The sequence below is a fragment of the Scyliorhinus torazame genome, chromosome 12 (assembly GCF_047496885.1).
Source record: "Scyliorhinus torazame isolate Kashiwa2021f chromosome 12, sScyTor2.1, whole genome shotgun sequence".
Lineage (NCBI taxonomy): Eukaryota > Metazoa > Chordata > Chondrichthyes > Carcharhiniformes > Scyliorhinidae > Scyliorhinus > Scyliorhinus torazame.
The window spans coordinates 189,833,590-189,856,142 of record NC_092718.1 but is presented as its reverse complement, the minus strand read 5'-3'; the positions used below and the strand labels follow the sequence as shown (position 1 = coordinate 189,856,142).

Below are 22,553 nucleotides of genomic sequence, written 5' to 3'. Positions count from 1 at the left end.
ATGGTGAAATTTGGATTCAATAAAATCTGGAAATTAAAAAAAGGTCTAACGATGGCCATGTATCATTGTTGAAATCCTAATCTCCTTTTGGGAAGGAAATCTGATGCCCTTATACGCTCCGTCCTTACCTGGTCTGGCCTACATGTGACTCCAAATCTACAGCAATGTGGTTGACTCTGAAATGCAGGGTAGATAGGGTTGGGCAATTTTTTCCTGTTTCCTCCCACAAATCCCGAAAGACATGCTGTTGGGTAATTTGGACATTCTGAATTCTCCCTCGGTGTACCAAACCGGCGCTGGAATGTGGCGACTAGGGGCTTTTCACAGTAACTTCATTGCAGTGTTAATGTAAGCCTACTTGTGACAAAAAAGATTATTATTATTATTTTGGCCCACACAGTTTCGCTCATGTCCCATAAATGAGTTAAAAGAAAACACTTTGAATGTAACTTTTAACGTTTTTGAATATAATTTTTAAAGTTTTTCCAAGTTAGCAGAGGACTATTTCTTCAGCTCCGCTAGTGTTACAATTTAGGTTTCATTTAATTGCTAATGAATGGAGCTCTGCCTGTGCGTGCAAGCATCCATCAGGGAAGTTCCATTTTTTTCTGACTACAGAGCCATTTAGAGATAATGGTATGACACAAGTCTTACAATTGTCCATTGATCCAAGAAGTTATTTGTGTCAAACCAATCCTTTTAGTATAATTGCATTCTAAACTACCAGTATTTTAAAGCAGAATCCCAACATACATATTACATCACACACACAGTATATATAACCAATGCACAACATTATTACATCTCAAATCTTCCTGTAGATCTACCCGAAGCATTTATTTTGTGAAAAAGTGAGCATCTCAAAATAAAACACCATTTACTTATATCATAATGCAGTGGAAGCTGTTGATTAAATTTTGATGAAACCAACCTCCTGTGACAAGGCTTGATAGAAATTACCACTTTTGAAGTCTTAACGAGCTTAAATCAACATTTCCAAGCAGTTCTAAAAAAATAATTAAATTTTCCGATGGTTCCTGTCGGCCCAATTATTTTGTAATTTTGAGATTCTCACAACACCAAAACCAGGAAAACAATATTATTTCTGACAGATTCAAAACAACTGTAAGTTGATAGCAGAGTTTATAAGATTAGCAAGCACAGCAGAAGAATAAAGGGCTTATCCTGAATGAGAAGAATGAAATATCAATGCCGAGGAGAATAGATCATTGTTACCGAGGAAATGTGTTGTAGATTCTTTCCAAAAAGGACAGGGAAGAACTGCACGCTCTGGAAACAGCTCATGGAGCATTATTGCAACCTAACCTTGCATGTTCTATCCAAAACCATGGTTATGCCATTCTTTAAGACCCCCTCGTCTCCAAGATCTCGTGGACCAACAAAGTCTCTTGCAGCCTCTCCCTTGTTTTTCTTGCCTTCATCATTTCCTTTTTCACCTCCAAACCATCCACCAGCAGCTTCTGCAACTGGCGAAAAAAATACTCAAGGGGGCGGGGGGGGAGGGGGAGAGGGGAGGGGGGAGGGGAGGTGGGAGGGGGGTGGCGTGCAGCATGCTGCTCACCTTTGCCCACCTAGCAGCAACAATGCGCTGAGCGGACCCTTAACAAGGTGAGGGTCAGACTTCCACCCCTCGGTGGCAGAAAGAAGTCCCATTCCCTCGGGAGCCGCCAGCCAATCAGATCGTCTGGCAGCTCCTGAGGTCCTAGCAATGCCGGGAGGGAGTAGTGGGTGCTGCTGGGTCTGCAAGGAGTCCCACAAAGAAGTATCGTGGACACTAGACAAGGTGAGTTTGGGGTTTTTTGGAGGGGAGGCGAGATGGGTTGGAAGGGTTTGTGTTGGAGGTCAAATGGGGAGGCACCGAGGAGGGCTATGATCTTAGCAGGACTACTCCCAGTGTGCACAGCATTAACCCCACCACCGAGGGTACCCCTCTTCCATCCTGCCCTCTCTTTACCCAATGTATTATAACTGTGGAGGCAGAGTGAAGCTATTGATTGTCACTTAATTGGGCAATTAAGGGCCTCAAAAGGCCTGAGGGCGAACGACCGAGCTAATGTCAAAGAAAGGTCATAAAACCTCTGCAAGTTTGCTTTTGCTAATATCACAAGGTGTATGTTTTCTCCTCTTGATTTTATCAAACAAATTATGGGGACCAGGTCAGGGGTGGGGGGAAGGCGGTGAACCCCTCAGCAGACCTATTTTATGTGCCCCTCTGCCTACAACATATCTCCCGGGGAGAGCGGGCTGTAAATTTTATGTCATCATTGATGCTCTATCAATTACGACGAGACGAGAGTAGAGAGTAATCGAGGCTTTATTACACAGAGATATGTGGCCTCCTGCAGCTGCTGCCGAAATGGCTGCAGTTCGGAGAGCACACACATTTATACTCCGCCTACTGGGTGGAGCCAGCAGGCAGGGATCTACCCCTGTACCTGTAGTACAGGGGCTTTACCGCAATACCCTTGTATGCAGTGCAGTATATACAATATAATACAACAGTGGTGACTACCACATTCACCCCCTGTTAAAAATGAGTCCAGCGGGGGGGGGGGGGGGGGGGGGGGGTGGGGCTGGAAAATTATTTACATACAGGTTGTCATTAAAATTTCAGAGAAGGTTACAAATTTAGACAGTCGGGCGCCTTGATCCGTCGTTGAGAGCGCCGCAGTGCCGGGAGATTTCTGGACCGTAGGGCCAGCTGGACGGCCTTCCAGACTGTCCCGTTCTCCCGCTCCACCTGCGGTTCTCCCGCTCCACCTGCCCTTTTCCTCAGGGGTTATAGCTGGTCGTCCTGCTCGAGGCAATGCCCCTGTTGAGCAGGTACTGATGCAGCTCATCACTCATAAAAGAGGATCCCCGGTCGCTGTGGACGTAGGCGGGGAAACCGAACAGAGCGAAGATGGTGTTGAGGGCTTTGATGACGGTGGCAGACGTCATATCAGGGCATGGGATGGCGAAGGGGAATCTGGAATATTCGTCGACTACATTGAGAAAATACGTGTTGCCGTCGGTGGAGGGGAGGGACCCTTTGAAGGCCACACTGAGGCGTTCAAAGGGGCGGGAGGCCTTCACCAGACACGCACGGTCTGGCCGGTAAAAGTGCGGTTTACACTCCGCGCAGACCTGGCAGTGTCTGGTGACAGCCCTGACGTCCTCGATGGAGTAGGGCAGATTGCGGGCCTTAATGAAGTGATAGAAGCGGGTGACCCCTGGGTGACAGAGGTCGTCGTGCAGGATCCGGAGTCGGTCCACTTGTGCGCTGGCACATGTACCTCAGGATAGGGCATCGGGGGGCTCGTTGAGTTTACCGGGGCAATACAAAATCTCATAATTAAAGATGGCGAGCTTGATCCTCCACCGCAAGATCTTATCATTTTTGATCTTACCCCGCTGTGTGTTGTTGAAACATGAAGGCAACCGACTGTTGGTCTGTGAGGAGAGTGAATCTCCTGCCGGCCAGGTAATGCCTCCAGTGCCGCACAGCTTCAACTATAGCTTGGGCCTCCTTTTCGACGGAGGAGTGCCGAATTTCGGAGGCATGGAGGGTGAGGGAAAAGAATGCCACGGGCCTGCCTGCCTGGTTGAGGGTGGCGGCCCAGAGCGACGTCTGATGCATCGCTCTCGACTTGGAAGAGGAGCGTCTCGTCGACCGCGTGCATTGCGGCCTTGGCGATGTCGGCCTTGATACGGTTGAAAGCCTGGTGAGCCTCGGCCGTCAGTGGGAAAGTGGTGGATTGAATGAGTGGGCGGGCCTTGTCCGCATAGTTAGGGACCCACTGGGCGTAGTACGAAAAGAACCCCAGGCATCGTTTGAAGGCCTTGGGGCAGTGGGGAAGGGGGAGATCCATGAGGGGGCGTATGCGATCGGGGTCGGGCCCTAGAACTCCGTTTTGAACCACATAGCCGAGGATGGCTAATCGGTTCGTGCTGAACACACACTTCTCCTTGTTGTAGGTTCGGTTGAGGAGTTTGGCGGTGTGGAGAAATTTGGAAAGGTTAGCGTCGTGGTCCTGCTGGTCATGGCCGCAGATGGTGACGTTATCCAGGTACGGAAAAGTGGCCCGTAGTCCATACCAGTCAACCATTCGGTCCACCTGCCATTGGAAGACCGAGACCCCGTTAGTGACACTGAAGGTAACCCTAAGGAATTGGTAAAGGCGGCCGTCCGCTTCAAACGCGGTGTACGGGCGGTCTGCCTTGCGAATGGGGAGCTGATGGTAGGCAGATTTCAGGTCCGAGAAGACCCGGTCCTGTGCAATCTGATTGACCATATCAGATATGCGTGGGAGGGGGTACGCGTCGAGCTGCGTGTACCGATTGATGGTCTGACTGTAGTCAACGACCATCCTGTTTTTCCCCCCCGTTTTCACCACTACCACTTGGGCTTTCCAGGGGCTGTTGCTGGCCTCGATGATACCTTCCCGCAGCAGCCGCTGAACCTCAGACCTGATGAAGGTCCTGTCCTGGGTGCTGTACCGTCTGCTCCTGGTGGCGACGGGTTTGCAATCCGGGATGAGGTTTGCAAACAGAGAAGGGGGGTCGACCTTAAGGGTCGTGAGGCCACATACAGTAAGGGGTCGTAGGGGCCCGCCAAATTTCAGGGTTAGGCTCTGGAGGTTGCACTGGTAGTCCAGCCCGAGTAGCAAGGCAGCGCAGAGGTTGGGGAGGACGTAGAGCCGGAAGCCGCTGAACTCTATGCCCTGGATGGTGAGGGTGGCGATGCAGTACCCCTGGATCGCCACGGAGTGGAATCCGGAGGCCAGGGAGATTCTTTGGTTAATGGGGTGTACCGCGAGGGAGCAGCGCCTTACCGTATCGGGGTCGATGAAGCTCTCAGTGCTCCCGAAGTCCAGAAGGCAGGATGTCTCATGCCCGTCGACCTTCACCTTTGTCGTCGCGGTCGCCAGGTTGTGCGGTCGGGACTGGTCGATCGTGACGGAGGCGAGATGCGGCTGGTCGGCGGCGGTTGCAGGTGATGAGCAGCCCGATGCAGTACCCGAACGGGCAGGGGTCCTGAGGTGGGGAAGATGGCGGCGCCCACGGGCCGTACATTTCCTGAGGCAGGCAAGATGGTGACGCCCTCGGGCCGCACGTGTTCTGGGCAGGCAAGATGGCGGCGCCCACGGGCTGCACGTGTTGTGAGGGGAGCAAGATGGCAGTGCCCACGGGCCACACGTGGTCTGAGGCGAGGAAGATGGCGGCGTCCACTGGCCGCACGCGGGGTTGCAGGGGCATTAGTGGCAATTGAGCGGGCATGGCACACTGCAGCGAAATGTCTTTTCTTGCCGCAGGCGTTGCACAGTGCGCTCCGCGCTGGGCAGCGCTGCCGGGGCGGGTGTTGGCTGTCTGCAGAAGTAGCACTTGGGTCCCCTGGGGTTGGTTGGCTGCCCTGCGGCGCAGGCGTGGGGTTGGTTTGGGGCGGTCGCTGATGGGGTCCACGATGGGGTGGCCGCTGGCGGGGTCCACGATGCCCAGGAGGGGTGGGCCGTGCGGTCGGGGGCATACGCCTGTACGTTGCGTGAGGTGACTGTGAGCGAGAGCGCTAGTTTCTTGGTCGTCGCAAGGTCAAGCGTAGCCCCTTCTAAGAGGCGCTGGCGGATGTAGGCCAACCCTATGCCCTTAATGAACGCGTCTCTCATTAGCAGGTTAGAATGTTCAGTGCCGAAACGGCCTGCCAATCACAGTTTCTCACTAGGGCGAGCAGGGCACGCCAGAAATCTTCCACAGACTCACCGGGAAGTTGATGCCGCGTGGACAGGAGGTGCCTGGCGTAGATCTTGTTGGTTTGCTGAGCGTAGTTCTCCTTCAGTAGCGCCATGGCCTCTGCGTAGGTAGGCGCGTCCTGGATGAGGGGAAAGACATCGGAGCTCAGCCGCGTGTACAGAATCTGGAGCTTCATTGCTTCTGGGATTGGGTCTGTCGCTAGCCAATGTGCGAAGTCCTTTTTGGCGTTGTCTGCTTGGGGATGCAGCTGCAGGCGATCTGGCTTGATGTGGAGATCCATCTTTGTAAAATCTCTGTGTAATAAATTGATGCACTATCAATTATGACGAGACGAGAGTAGAGAGTAATCGAGGCTTTATTACACAGAGATGTGTGGTCCCCTACAGCTGCTGCTGAAATGGCTGCAGTTCGGAGCGCACGCACATTTATACTCCACCTACTGGGTGGAGCCAGCCGGCAGGGATCTACCCCCGTACCTGTAGTACAGGCACCTTACCATAATACCCTCATATGCATTGCAGTATATACAATATAATACAACAGTGGTAACTACCACAATCATCCCCCAGCTTCCCAGCACATTCGCCAACTCCCAAATCTGTCTCTTCTACTTCTTCAGTGACGCTGGTCAAATTCTCTTGATTGCAGTATCTTACACTTGCTTCTGCTTTTCTCCCTTACAGTACCCATGCCACCCAGTAAGCACTCAGCTTTACATACTAAAATCTGTGTGCTGCAAGAACTCGGGTGTTCGCCGCTCGACTTGATGAGGTAATATTGTATTTCTTTTCACACTCAAACTCTTGTTCTCGATAACTATCTGGAAAGATATGGTGAGGATGTATAAAGTTACCTGACAGATCTATTGACACAATGGGGCCTAAATTCATCAGCATCCTAAATCATATATGATTCAACTGACCAGAGAAGTCAAAGGACTGAATTCAATTGGTTCTTTGGCCTCACCACCATTATTCAAATGTTACTGGTTCCAAGGCCCACAAGCGAAGCTGTCAAGGCCAGGAAGTTGCTTGTGTGTGAGAGAGAGAGAGAGAGAGAGAGTGCCTGTCAGATGTTTGGTGGGACCAAGAGGAACAAATATACTCCTTTCAATATCAGCAAAACCAAACCTTCAAAGGTTTTGAGTTTTCTTTGAGCGCTCTCATGGTCCTTTTAACGGTGTTAGGCAGCTCAAGACCTGGACATACAAGTTTGCAATCAAATTTGACAATATTGAAATGAAACCTGTGCTTATAGCAATGGCCAAATTCCTTTGCGGATTAGGCATTGGACTCTATGCTGCTAAATGCGGGGCGGGATTCTCCAATAATGGGGCTATGTCACTTTTAAAATTCTTACTGTAACAAACTAACTGAAAGCAACATAATCCGAACATTTAATTAACAGGCTAAGAATATTTCAAATAAAATGATAAATTTCACTTGAAATACTCAATTACAAGCACCTGCATTACTTCTCACACAAAGGTGAAATCACGTTTGATGTCACAACTTCGTTTTTTTCTTTGGGATCCCTCAATTCTCATTCAATCGTTTTGGCCCTTGAACTGCATACACGAGCAACCATGTTCTATCTGAAGACCCTGGAATGATTAACACTGACAAGGCGCATGTCTATGAACCCTCGTTCACTAGGATGATGTCAGTCCTGATGGCACAGAATCCACCCCCCCCCCAAAAAAAAAACTTCTTTGTCCCTTTAAAGGGCTTGATAGGTTTTGGCAAACTGAAAGAACAATAAAGGATCTTGTCTAATCCACAATCATTTTTATATCCTGTCTTCAGTTCTCTGCTCTTTCAAACTGTATAACATGTACGTCTCTGCTCTATTCTCAGAGCCTTCTTTACTACCACGATCTGTCAGAAAAATGGCAAATAGAAAATTTTTCCAATTGGAGAGAACCGTGCTGGTTTTCTCTCACATTAATTCTCAGTGTGTTCTGAACTGCCACAGAGAAAACACTGGCTTAGCTAATCCGTCTACTTTCTATTTACCATTTGCTCCTTAGCTGTTCACCCGAACGCAACTTTAAGTCAAATAGAAATTTCTTAGAACCAAAGATGTCATAATGTGGAAACCAATTAAACCTCTTTGAGAATATTCCCAAGCCAACTTTATTCTGAAACGAACACTGCGCAAAAGAAAATAGAGGGGGCTGGATTCTCCATTATTGGGACAATGTCCCCATGCCGGCGGCAAAACGATGGAGCTCTACTCCTGAAAATCCTGGATGAAAGGGTCATGAATTCCCAGGGGGGGCAAGCAGGTACCCGGAGTAAATCTCACAGCTTTTGCTGCAGATACGGACCCCGGCACTTCCGTCCTTGGTGGACTGTGACCACGGAGGTAGACCCACAAAGGAGAATCCCTGATCGGCCGCGCGCCTGACTCTCAACCCCCGCACAAGGGGCGAAATTCTCCCCCAACGGCGGGATGCCCGCCGACTGGCGCCAAAGCCGGCGCAAATCAGACGGGCATCGCGCCGGCAAAAAGGTGCGGAAGTCTCCGCATCTTTGGTGGCCTAGCCCCAACATTGAGGGGCTAGGCCGACGCCGGAGGGATTTCCGCCCCGCCAGCTGGTGGAAATAGCGTTTGTTGCCCCGCCAGCTGGCGCGGAAATGCGGCGCATGCGCGGGAGCGTCAGCGGCCGCTGTCAGTTTCCCAGCGCATGCGCGGGAGCGTCAGCGGCTGCTGTCAGTTTCCCGCGCATGCGCAGTGGGGAGAGCCACTTCCGCCTCCGCCATGGTGGAGGCCGTAGCGGAGGCGGAAGGGAAAGAGTGCCCCCACGGCACAGGCCCGCCCGCGGATCGGTGGGCCCCGATCGCGGGCCAGGCCACCGTGGGGGCACCCCCCGAGGTCAGATCGCCCCGCGCCCCCCCCAGGATCCCGGAGCCCGCCCACGCCGCCTGGTCTCGCCGGTAAATACCAGGTTTGATTTACGCCGGCGGGACAGGCAATTCCTGGGTGGGACTTCGGCCCATTCGGGCCGGAGAATCCAGCGGGGGGTCCCGCCAACCGGCGCGGCCGGATTCCCGCCCCCGCCCAATCTCCGGGAGCGGAGACTTCGGCGGGGGCGGGATTCACGGCGGCCAACGGCCATTCTCCGACCCGGCGGGGGGTCGGAGAATGACGCCCAAGCATTCCCCAGCCACCTAAAAGGCCCCCCCTGGCCTCCGATCCGCCCGCCCCCAACCAGAGCGGCCGTGGACTGAGTCCGCAGCTTCCACGCGAGTATCCCGACCGGCAGGACCAGATTAGATCCACGCCGTCGGGTCTTCAGCCGGTCGGGGGCGGAGAATGTTGGAGCGGTCTTCTGGCAATGGCCCCAGGAGGCGCAGCGTACTCCCCAGTGATGTCGCTTTTTGGTGCCCGGAGAATTGGCGAGCTGGCACTGGTCCCGATTTCTGCGTCAAACTGGATTCCCCGCCCCGGTGCCGACCACGATTTCGGCGTCGGGGGGGCGGAGAATGCATCCCAGGCTTTTTCCAGCACATGGGACATCCCCTCAAAATAAAAAAAGCCTTTCAAAATACGAAAGATTTTAACATGGTAAACATTTTTAAAAACAACCTTATTACACACTGTACAAATAATATGTTCCTGTTGTCACATTTTAACGTTACATACTTTGCACTGGCAACACCCTAAGGTTTTAAATTGTAATTAAAGCAAGCAGATATAACACTTAGAACATAGAATTTACAGGTCAGAAGGAGGCTATTCGGCCCATCGAGTCTGCACCGGCTCTTGGAAAGAGCACCCTACCCAAGGTCCACACCTCCACCCTAAGGGCAATTTTGGACACTATGGGCAATATAGCATGGCCAATCCACCTAACTCGCACATCTTTGGACTGTGGGAGGAAACCGGAGCACCCGGAGGAAACCCACGCACACACGGGGAGAACATGCATACTCCGCACAGACAGTGACCCAAGCTGGGAATCGAACCTGGGACCCTGGAGCTGTGAAGCAATTGTGCTAACCACAATGGAATTCTAACATCATGGAAGCATTATAACTCGGTATTCCTTCTCTTCTATCCTTTTCAAACTCTTGGTAGAACATCAGCAATTAAATTGCTCTTTCTAGCAATATACATAAATTTTCTGGTAAATGGTGGAGCATTAAACTTCAGCGAAATAGCCTGAGGTTTTTTTTGTTCTAATCTTTTCGAAGAACACAAGGGGAATGTGGTCGGTACAGATTGATATCTCCCCCAGACCACTGGTCACGTGCATTTCAGTTTGTTTGTTTTAAAAAAAATGTTTTTATTCAAAACGTTTCAATAATTTTTACAAACCACCACAAAAGAAAATATAATGCAAAGAGAACAAAACAATATGCCAACAAAAACAACTTAACCCTCTAACAAATTAACAATTTAACAAACAAAACAAAACAAGGTGGGGCATTTGCCCCTTACAAATAAAATGAAATCAACCCCCCCCTCTGGATTGCTGCTGCTGCCGACCTCCATCTCACGTTCCGCGAGACAGTCTAGGAACGGTTGCCATCGCCTGGAGAACCCCTGCAAGGACCCTCGCAAGGCAAACTTCATCTTCTCCAACCTGAGAAACCCCTCCATGTCACTGACCCAAGCATCTATGCTGGGGGGCTTCGCATCCCTCCACATTAACAAGAGCCTTCTCCGGGCTACCAAGGAGGCAAAGGCCAGAACGCCGGCCTCTTTCGACTCCTGCACTCCCGGATCATCCGATACCCCAAATATCGCTATCCCCCAGCTCGGTTTTACCCGAGTGTCCAAGACCTTGGACATAGCCTTTGCAAAGCCTTTCCAAAATTCCGTCAGTGCCGGGCATGTACAAAACATATGGGCGTGGTTCGCTGGGCTCCCTGAACATCTCACACACCTGTCCTCTACCCCAAAGAACTTACTCATTTTCGCCCCTGTCATATGCGCCCGGTGCACCACCTTAAACTGAATCAGGCTCAGCCTGGCGCAAGATGAGGAGAAATTGACCCTGCCCAGGGCGTCAGCCCACAGGCCCTCATCCAGCTCCTCAACCAGCTCCTCCTCCCACTTGCCCTTCAGCTCCTCCACCGAGGCCTCCTCCGCCTCCTGCAGCTCCTGGTATATGTCTGATACTTTGCCATACCCCACCCACACGCCCGAGACCACCCTGTCCTGTATCCTGGGGGCAGGTAGCAGCGGGAATTCTCCCATCTGCTTTTTCACAAACGCCTGTACCTGCATATACCTAAAAGTGTTCCCCGGGGGCAACCCAAATTTCTCCTCTAGCGCCCTCAGACTGGCAAAAGTCCCATCGATAAACAAGTCCCCCATCCTTTTGATTCCCGCCCTGTGCCAGTTTAGGAACCCGCCGTCTATCCTACCTGGAACGAACCTATGGTTGTTCCGTATTATCGGGGTCTAGACTGAGGCCCTTACCTCCCCCCTACGCCGTCTCCACTGCCCCCAAATCTCCAGTGTCGCCGCCACCACCGGGCTCGTGGTATACCGTTTCGGCGGAAGTGGCAACGGTGCCGTCACCAGTGCCCCCAGGCTAGTGTCTGTACAGGACGCCGCTTCCAACCGTTTCGACGCCGCCCCCTCTCCCTCCATTACCCATTTCCGAATCAGAGACACATTCGCTGCCCAGTAATAGCTGCACAAGTTCGGCAGCGCCAACAGGCCCCCCCCACCGACTGCGCTCCCAAAACAGTCTCTTAACCCGCGGGGTCTTATTTGCCCACACAAATCCCGTAATACTCCTATTTACCCACTTGAAAAAGGACCTGGGCCTGAGAATGGCAGGCACTGGAAGACGAACAAGAACCTAGGGAGGACCGTCATCTTTACGGACTGCACCCTGCCCGCCAGGGAGAGCGGCAGCATGTCCCACCCCCTAAAATCCTCCTCCATCTGACCCACCAGCTGCGCTAAGTTGAGCTTGTGCAAGACCCCCCCAGCTCTTGGCCACCTGGATGCCCAAGTATCGAAAGCTCTCCCAATCTCTTTTCCTAGCCCCTCGCATGCACCACAAAAAGGTCGTTTTTTCCCACATTTAGTTTGTATCCCGAGAAGTCTCCAAAATCCTTAAGTATCTGCATGGCCTCCCCCATCCCCTCCACCGGATTCGCAATGTACAGAAGCAGGTCATCCGCATACAGTGAAACACGGTGCTCCCCCCCCCCCCCCCCGAACCAACCCCCTCCAGTTTCTGGACTCCCTCAACGCCATGGCCAGTGGCTCAATCGGCGGGCAAACAGCAGGGGGGACAAGGTGCACCCCTGCCTCGTTCCACGATATAGTCTAAAGTACCCCGACCACCGCCGATTCGTCGAAACACTCGCTACCGGGGCCTGATACAACAATTTGACCCACCCTACGAATTCCTCCCCAAACCCAAATCTGCCTAACACCTCCCACAGGTACTCCCACTCCACCCGGTCAAAGGCTTTCTCCGCGTCCATTGCCGCTACCACTTCTGCGTCCCCATCCTCCGAGGGCATCATGATCACATTCAGAAGCCTCCGCACATTCGTATTCAGCTGCCTGCCCTTCACAAACCCCCCCAGATCATCATGAATCACCTCCGGGACACAGTCCTCATTCCTAGTGGCCAAGATCTTGGCCAACAGCTTGGCATCCACATTAAGGAGCGAAATCGGCCTATAGGAGCCGCATTGCAGCGGGTCCTTATCACGCTTGAGGATAAGCGAGATCAGAGCCTGCAACATCGTTGGGGGAAGGATTCCATTTTCCTTAGCCTCGTTAAAAGTTTTCAACAGCAACGGGCCCAACAGCTCCGAGAATTTCCTGTAGAACTCTATTGGAAACCCATCCAGCCCCGGGGCCTTGCCCGTCTGCATACTCCCCAACCCCTTCCTCCATCTCAATCAGGGCCCCCAACCCCTCTACCCGCCTGATGCACGATCAATGACCACTAAAGCGAGGTTGTAGTCCAACTGAAAGCTTTAATAAGCTAGATGTTTCCCCCAGCAGCTCAGGTACAGAATGAAGGCTGCTGGGTTGGCACGGGTTTGTATACTCCACCTATCAGGGCGGAGCTATCATACATTCTAACCAATAGAAAGCATACAGTTTCCACCAATGGCGCTTTAGCCTATCAGGTACCGTAATACCTATAATACCACACTGCTCTTCCTCCACCTTTGGAAACCTCAGCTGGTCCAGGAACTGCCTTATCCCCTCCCCTCCCTCCGGGGGTTCCGACTCGTATAATTTACCATAAAAGTCCTTAAAGACCTCGTTTATCTAAGCTGAGCTCAGCACCATGTTCCCCCACTATCTCTAATTCACTCAATCTCCCTCGCCGCCTCCCACTTCCGCAGCTGATGCGCCAGCATCCGACTTGCCTTCTTCCCATACTCATACACTGCTCCCTGTACCTTCCTCAACTGAGCCTCAGCCTTCCCCGTGGTTAGCAAGTCAAACTCCGTTTGAAGGCTCCGGTGCTCCTTCAACAACCCCTCCTCGGGAGATTCCGCATACCTCCTATCTACCCTCAGTATCTCCCCCACCAACCTCTCCCTCTCCATCCTCTCCCTCTTCTCCCTGTGGGCCCTGATTGAGATTAGGTCCCCCCTGACCACTGCCTTCAGCGCCTCCCAGACCACACTCACCGAAACCTCCCCATTATCATTGGCCTCCACATATCTTTGGATGCACCCCCGAACCCTCCCACACACCTCCTTGTCCGCCAGTAGTCCCACGTCCATTCGCCACAGAGGCGTTGGCCTCTCTCCTCCCCCATCCCCAGCTCCACCCAGTGCAGGGCATGGTCCGAGATCGCAATGGCCGAGTACTCCGCCTCCTCCACTCTCGGAATTAGCGCCCTGCTCACCACGAAGAAATTTATCCGCGAGTAAGTTTACATGGGAGAAGAAGGAAAACTCCTTCGCCCTGGGCCTGGCAAATCTCCACGGATCCACTCCCCCCATCTGGTCCATGAACCCCCTTAGGACCTTGGCTGCTGCCGGCCTCTTACCCGACCTCGACCTAGTCTGATCCAATGTCGGGTCCAGGACGTTATTAAAGTCCCCCCCCATTACCAAACTACATGACTTCAGATCCGGAACCGGCTCAGCATCCGCTTCATGAACCCTGCATCGTCCCAGTTCGGAACATACACATTCACTAGCACCACCCGGGCCCCCTGCAGCCTGCCACTCACCATAACATAACGACCCCCGTTATCTGCCACAATACCCATCGCCTCAAATGCCACCCGCTTACTCACCAAGGTTGCGACTCCCCTGTTTTTCGTATCCAGCCCTGGGTGAAAAACCTGTCCCACCCGTCCCTTCCTCAGCCTGGTTTGATCCACAACCTTCAGGTGTATTTCCTGTAACATGGCTCCGTCTGCCTTTAGCCCCTTTAAGTGCGAAAACACCCGGGCCCTCTTGACCGGCCCATTCAGGCCTCTCATGTTCCATGTGATCAGCCGGATCGGGGGCCCACCCCCTCCCCCTGCCAACTAGCCATCTCCTTTTTTAGGCCAGCCACCTGCCCGCGCCTCCCGCACCCTCCAGCCCCCCAGGCGAAGGCTCCCCGCCCTGACCCTCCCTCTTACCATCAATTCCCCCTCAGTTAGCACAGCAGCAACCCAGTCCCCCCCCTCCCAACCCCCCCTCCCAACCCCCCTCCCCCGGCCAAGCAACTGCTTAACCCCCCCCTGCACTCCCGTAAGTCAGCTGACTCATGCTGACCCCGGCTGCTCCCGCCTCTACCTCCAATCCCCCTGTGGATTCCCCATCCAAATCTCCAGCTCCCCCCGCCCACCTAAGCAGGGTAAAGAAAGTCCCCCCCCTAAACCACATATGAACCACTGTGGACATCGAACACAGTATCGTCCCCTGCTTCAGGTACCGCTGCCACCATTTCGCGGGGGAAACCGCGCTCCCAGCCTGGGCCGACCCCACCCCCTGTGACGCAGCTCCTCTCAACTGCGACCTCACCCAAATCGTCATCCAAATGCCACTGGAGCTCTGTGCGACCTACCTAGGCATAGCCGCAACCGGATGGTCTGCATTTCAGTTTGTTGAAGAACAATCAAAACAAGAATCAAAACTTTTTTCTTGAAAAAAGTACTTTCTTTGATGCTGATTAAACTTCCTAGAGAAGTATCTAGTTTGGCACTCCAAGTCAACGTCACCGTTTTGGAGGAGCATATCTCCTACGTTTATGTCACTGCTGGTGATAGCCACCTTGAATGGTTTACTAAAATCTGGGTGTTGATGGAAAGAGCCCATTTATCAAATTGGCCTGTAATTTCTCGAAGGCCATCTGCCAGAACACTGACCGATCAAATCTCACATTTTTCTTCAACGAGTTCATTTTGGGTCTGACCATTGTGCTGAGATTGGAGACAAACTTCCTGTAGAAACCAAACATATCCAGGAATCAGAATGCCTTCAGCCTTTGGAACCAACTCTTGATCTTCACCAAAGATATGGACCAAATAAGTGACCTCGGCCTTGGGAAACTCACTTTTTGCCAGGTTCATGACAATGGTAGCCTTGTCAGTTAACCAAGTGGAGCACCCACATGCCTACCATGGTCACTCCAAGTATCGCTCTACATCAAAATGTCATTAATGTACACTCCACACAATTACTCAACCCAACAATCATCTGGCTGGTTGATGCTTAATATAGTATAAGAACAAAGAGAGCAAAGAACAAAGAACAATACAGCACAGGAACAGGCCCTTTGACCCTCCAGGCCTGTGCCAATCATCATGTCCTAACTAATAAAAAAACCTCTGCTCTTACTTGATCCATATCCCTCTATTTCTTCCCTATTGATGTACCCATCTAGAAAAGAAATAAAACAATAAGAACCCACCTCACTTGTATTTTCTGAATGATACAGTTTTTGAAGAGAGAAAATCCCCGGACATTTATAATATCCGGGAAGTTATAAGGGTGGCACGGTGGCAAAGTGCAACATGGTAGCACAGTGGTTAGTACTATGAAAGCCAACATACCATTTTCTTTACTGCCTGCTGCAGCTGCATGCTTACTTTCAGTGCCTGGTGTACAAGGACACCCAGGTCTCATTGCACATTCCCCTCTCTCAATTTATAGCCATTCAGGTAATAATCTGCCTTCTTGTTTTTGCAACCAAAGTGGATAACCTCACATTCCTCCACATTATGCTGCACCTGCCATGCATTTACTCAACTTGTCAAAATCACATTAAAGCATTTCTGCATTCTCCTCACATCTCACCACTCCCCCACCACTGCCCCCGCCCCAACCAACCCCACCCAGCTTTTGCATCAACTGCAAATTTGGAGATGGTACATTTAGTTTCCTCATCTAAATCATGAATATACACTTGCTTTTATGCCACGAGCAGTCACTCACACCTCACCTCTGGAGTTAGCTCTTTCGGCCATTTTCGGATCAAGGCTGTAATGTCAGAAGCTCAGTAGCTCTGGTGGTACCCAAGCTGAGTGTGAGTGAGCAGGTTATTACTATGTGGTACCACTTGATTGCAGTGTTGATGATGCTTTCCATCATGTTGTTGATGATCCAGAATGGACTGATGGTGCAGTAATTGGCCAGGTTGATTTTGTCCTGCTTTCTGCAGACCAGACATACAGTTTCCACATTGATATGGAATTCTATAATTTTAATGCGGCAGTATAAAAGTACCTTCAGTAACTACCTAACTAATTCTCCTACTTCCACAAGTGAAATATTTTGATCATCATGGAGCTGGTTTAGCACAGGGCTAAATAGCTGGCTTTTAAAGCAGACCAAGGCAGGCCAGCAGCGTGGGTTCAATTCCTGTACCAGCCCCCCCCCCCCCTGAACAGGCGGCGGAATGTGGCGACTAGGGTCTTTTCACAGTAACTTTATTTGAAGCCTACTTGTGACAATAAGCGATTTTCATTTTTTTTTTCATTTCATCTGGTCTCGCAAAGGAACATTTTCTCACAATAAATCTCAATTGTTTGAGTTCATAAAAGTGATCACCAGTTTCAATAACTAACATTTCAAATACCTTTAGGGATCTGCCTAATTGTAGAATGCAGGATGCTAGTTTACGGTTTGGGAAAAGACCGAATTCAGCATTACATAATATCTGGAGGTTCAGGACTGACCACTTATGATTGTCTCCATCGATTCTGAAGAATGTCTCAGTTGCTGTTTTCTAGTCACTTTCCACGTTTTAGATTCATTTGTCCATACCTTTGTAGTTCTTGCCTGCTATTCTGCATTGAGCCCATCAACAAAAGGCTACAATGAAAGAACTGCGGCTAAAGTATAACACCACTTGCGTGAAGAGAATGAAGTGTGAAGACTTTGTGGATACTCAACAAGTGTTAATGCTGCCTCATTCCTGGCAGGTTACTGAAATGCTCACAACCATTCCAGAAGAGGTTTTATTCATGTGGAATTATTTCTCTTTTCTTCTTTGAAATTGATGAAAATTGACTTATAATAAGCTACAGATTGATTTATTTGTATTGGGGCATGGGTCATTGAATTTATTAAAAACCATGTTGTCTTCAATGTAAGAGTGCCCATCAGAGTTGGGGAAGCATGCATGCACGTATGCGCGTGTCCAAGAAAATATCACGGAGTGCAAGGACGTTATGCGATATTGTAGTGATACCTCGGATATGTGCATGGTGTGTTATGTATATGAGTAATTGCTGGGAGATAAATGATGTGGACAAATTGTAGAACCAAAATATGTTTTTAATCTTGGATGGGCTTTAATCTGTGGCCCTGACATCAGGGGTGAAATTCTCCTACCCGCCCCGCCACATTTCTGCTCCGACCGGCCGGCGGGAGTCTCCGTAACACCGGCCGGTCAATGGGGTTTCCCATTGTGGGGCAGCCCCACGCCGTCGGGAAACCCCCGGGCGCCGGCAAAACGGAGACTCCCGCCGGCGGAGAATGACGCCCCAGGTCACTGAATTACCGTGACTCATATTTTGGGGTAGAAGCAACTCCTGGAGTGAGTCCACACTTGGGCCCTTAAATGTGGAAGTTCAGAAACTGCTGTCAGTCGTTCAATGCTTCTCCATGAGATGCACTATTGAAGATCGCCAGAAAGCAATCAAGTAGAAATCACTGAATTGGTGTGACCTTGCCATGTTGCACCGTGAATCTCACAGTTAAAAATCCCTTAAAAAGTGAAAATTTAAAATGAGGCCTAATTTGGTTCACCGTGTAGAAAATTCATAATTACGACTAAACAATCTCTCAGGCCTGAAAGGGTTATTTTATATTTATTGGATGTTAAATTTCTCTACTTTGATAAAAAGAAAATCACATTTTAAAAATAATAACTTTAAAAAATGTTTATTTTACATTTGCTTCTACCTAAGCCTAACCTGTATATTCAGATCATTTATTTTGCTATCTGTAAAATTTAACATGAAAGTGAAGGGATTCAGTGTCTTTAACTTTCTATCCGTGAGAATACATCCAAGTGATTGGCTGCTTAATCTGCTTTCTGGCATCTCTATTACTGAATGGCTGGTTCAAACAGACATTGGGAAGGGGGAAATCTATGACAGAGGGATGGCTAGATATGTTGCAGCATCAGCAGTGGGTGCCATTGCTTTGTCATTGAGCACAAAAACCTAGTCTGTTAATTCATAACATACCCAGCAAAAAAGTTCTTACTCCCTCGTACCGACGCTTAAAATCAACTCATTTGGATCTGCCGGGAAGTCTCCCAAAAGCACCGACAGAGTTTGGTTAAGTTGCATTCCATTTGTAATATCCGTGTTTTAATTCATGATCGTGATTGAGTTTAATTTTGTGGAAGACTATTATTCTGGCCTCTTACAAACCCATGATTTGCATTGCTCCACTGTTGATGGCTATGCCATCAGCCAACTAGGCCATCTGAATTTTTCCCCCTGAATTTCTCCCCCTGAATTTCTCCATCTCTCTAACCCACTCTGTTCTTTAAGTCGCTCCCTAAAACCTAACTCTTTAACTTCGCTGTCGGTCACCTCGAATCTCCTTGTGTGGCGCCGTCTCCCATTCTGGCTGATTAAAACGACTGAATGGAACATCTTGGGATGTTGTCACTACATTAAAGGTGCAATATAAATGCAAATGTAAATGTTGTTGCTTCAACCAGTGATCTCAGGTTGATGAAAGAATGTCGCACCTAAATAAAATCAATCGTGTAGGGCAGGAATTTGGAATTCTATTAGTCAAATATATGAAGCACACAAAAGACATTAAGATTTTTTTACTTTGTGACTCATTGTGAAAGTTATTCCAATAAATTGTCAGACAAGTAGGACCAGAAAGCTGATTCAACAGAATTGAAATACATTAGGGTGAAGTCTTTGATTGTAATTAGAATGGTCATGGAATCAAACACTTTCTTTTTTTCAGGTCAGTTGAGATCCTCTGCATGAGAGATATAATTTAACTGACAGCTGGCATTTTAAAACATAACTTGTCATGCATTTAGGGGTAGATTTTATGAATGCGCCCTTCATGTGTGGAACCTTACCAGATAAGGAAACATTCAGGATCGCCTTGAGATTTCTTGCCATTTTGGTAGCTGAAGAGTTATTAAGTTTATTAAGTTTCCACTTTTGCCCTTCCCAGGTACCAAGACCAAACCGTACTTTGCTTCAAGCTATGTCAGGAAGTGCATGACATATGACAGAACTGACAAGTCAGCCAAAATGTCAGTGCACTCTCCCACGTGAAGGGGTCTGTTATTAAAACTAAAGCTGAATGGAACACAAAGAAAGGACAAGTGTCAACCTTTAGAACAGGCCACTGGGGAATGACTAATGCCTGCTGATCTAACAGGAGTGGGTGCACAAGGTGCAATGCTCTTACTGATGATTCACAAAACACCTAAATATTCTCGACAAAGCACACCTTTTTCAAACAATTTCCTATTATAGTTGGACATTAGCAAACAAAAGGCATGGGTTTAATTGGATGCTGGACATTTGGGAAAACCAATTATTTAGTAGAAGCTTTCTTGATCTGTTGTTATTGCTGCGCTGACCAAGAAATTAGACAACCGAGCATACTTGGCTGACCAAATAATCTGTCACTTAAGGTGTTAATGTGAAATGAATGCTAAGCTAAAGCTAGTTATATCCTACATTGGCATTGGAATGAATGTGAGGCAAGACAGTTTAATGCCAGCGTAACCATCACACTGGCAGGCAGAGAGTGACATCTGGCCACATTGGACGGTAGATTCTTCTTTGAGTTGATAATGAAAATCTGTCATGGGGTTTTTATATTTTCTGATTACCTGCTCTGTCAGATGTTGTGAAGATATATCCAAGCACGCAATGTCCCTTTGGATGGGAAAAGATGAGACCTGAAGGTTTGATGGCAGCGAAGCCACAATTAAAGAAGGGCCACTGTGTTGTGCTGAGATATTTATATTTTTCTTTTGTATATCAATTGGCGGCAGTCACCGACTCCTATATTTCTATTTCAAAGTAGCTATTTGCAGATTAGCAGTGACTATGTACAGACACAAGGAGTATATGATCATGACATAGGTTCCTGCTTCGTTTCATAAGGAAAGAGCCAGAAGTTACGAAACATTTAAAGGGCTGAAGCATAATTTATATTTATTAAACATCCATAAAAGGCAATTGGAATAAATCCTCGGAGATCTCTTGGAGTCTTAATTTCTGTAGATTGCATTTGGACTTTAATTTATGCTTTATATTGATGTCACTGCAATTAATATACGTTTGTTTGTGGTACAACATGGGTATATTTTTGCTGCATTGTAGAGGTAGAATACAGGATCTTACTTATGTATTATTCTAAAGTATCAGCCTTGGCTGGGGTTAATGGCTTGATTTTTTTTCTGTTAGTGGTAAAGTAATGACACTGACCTCTGGCCTTGAATCAAATTGGCCACGAGCGATCTTTGCCGAGTGGATTTCGCTTTTCCTGGTATTAATTTGGTTCATGGCACCAACTGTAGGGATCTCGGTAAGAGTGAACTAACCAAGCAAGTTCAGCTGCCAATCAAATTGAAGAATTCTTCCAGTCAGTAAAGCAGGAAGTAAAATGCAGTGATTATCCATTGCTATTTAATCATTTTACATAGAGCAACATAAAGATTGCTATGTAAACATGGGATTAAGTTGAAATCTGAAATATTACAAACTTTAAAAAAGTATATAATTTTTTATCATATCAGAGATCTATGGAGTTTTTATTGTAGTAAAGAAAATCAACATTCCAGAAAAATAAAATTAGTTTTCAGGGCCAATGAGTTTGTTCAGAAGTGATTATGATTTATTACATGATTGAAGAACCTGGTTGCACCTAATTAAACAATGCATAACTTTTTGCATAATTTTTACAAAGGTGTTTGGTCTCCTTATCTAAAAAGAATATACTTGCCATAGAGCGAGCGTGGCAAAGTTTCAGCAGACTGATTCTTGACTTGGCGGAACTGTCGTATGAGGAGAGATTGGGTCGATAGTGCCTGTATTCACTGGCGTGTAGAAAAATGAGGTGGTATCTAATTGAAACATATAAAGTTCTGACGGGCTGCAGAGACTGGATGCAGAGATATTGTTTCCTCTGGCTGGGGTCCTGAACAGGTCACAGTCTCAGGATATGGAGTAGGGCATTTAGGGATGAGATGAACTTTTAGGGATGAGATGAACTTTTTTCACTCTGAGATGAACCTATGGAATTCTCAACACAGAAGGTTGTAGAGGCAAAGCCACTGAATATTATTAAAAATGAAATTGATTTTTCAACTCAAAGGTATCAAGAGCTATAGGGGGCATGTGGGAGTATAGCATTGAGATAAAATATCAGCCATGATCATATGAAATGGTGGAGCAGCTTTGAAAGGCCAAATACATAGATGCATAGAAAATAGAAGCAGGAGAAGGCCATTCGACCCTTTGAGCCTGCACTGCCATTCATTATGATCATGGTTGATCATCAAGTTCAATACCTTGATCCCACCTTCCCTCCATATCCCTTGATCCCTTTAGCCCCGAGAGCTATATCTAATTCCTTCTTGAAATTACACGTTTTGGCCTCAATTATTTTCTGTGGTAGTGAATTCCACAGATGCAACACTCTCTGGGTGAAGAAGCTTCTCCTCACCTCAGTCCTAAAAGGTTTATCTCTTATCCTCAAACTACGACCCCTATTTCTGGACTGCCTCACCATTGTGACCATTCTTTCTGAATCTACCCTGTCTAATCCTGTTAGAAATGTATAAGTTTCTATGAGATCCCTTCTCACTCTTCTAAACTCCAATGAATACAATCCTAACCGACTTAGTCCCTCCTCAAATGACAGTCCCGCCATCCCAGGAATCAGCCTGGTAAACCTTTGCTGCACTCCCTCCATAGCAACAACTCCCTTCCGCAGTCAAGGACACCAATACGGCTCGCAATAGAACATAGAACATTACAGCGCAGTACAGGCCCTTCGGCCCTCGATGTTGCGCCGACCTGTGAAACTTCTCTAAAGCCCATCTACACTATTCCCTTATTGTCCATATGTCTATCCAATGACCATTTGAATGTCCTTAGTGTTGGCGAGTCCACTACTGTTGCAGGCAGGGCATTCCACACCCTTACTACTCTCTGAGTAAAGAACCTACCTCTGACATCTGTCTTAGATCTATCCCCAGGTGTGGCCTCACCAGTGCAATTGCAGTAAAACATCCCTGTCCCTATATGCAAATCCTCTGGCTATGAAGGCCAACGTACCATTGGCCTTCTTTACTGCCTGCTGTACCCGCGCGCCCACTCCTGGTCTACTCCTGCTCCTATTTTCTATGTT

General features: G+C 48.7%; 1 long non-coding RNA gene across 1 annotated transcript in view; it reads right to left on the bottom strand.

The window, feature by feature from the left end:
- LOC140387270 (uncharacterized) overlaps nt 1-20,751 on the bottom strand; it is a 77,827-nt gene extending 57,076 nt beyond the window's left edge. Inside the window, exon 1 of the long non-coding RNA XR_011933818.1 lies at nt 20,627-20,751. This is a non-coding gene — a long non-coding RNA (uncharacterized lncRNA). The remainder of the gene's footprint in view (nt 1-20,626) is intronic.
- Nucleotides 20,752-22,553: the final 1,802 nt, after the last annotated feature.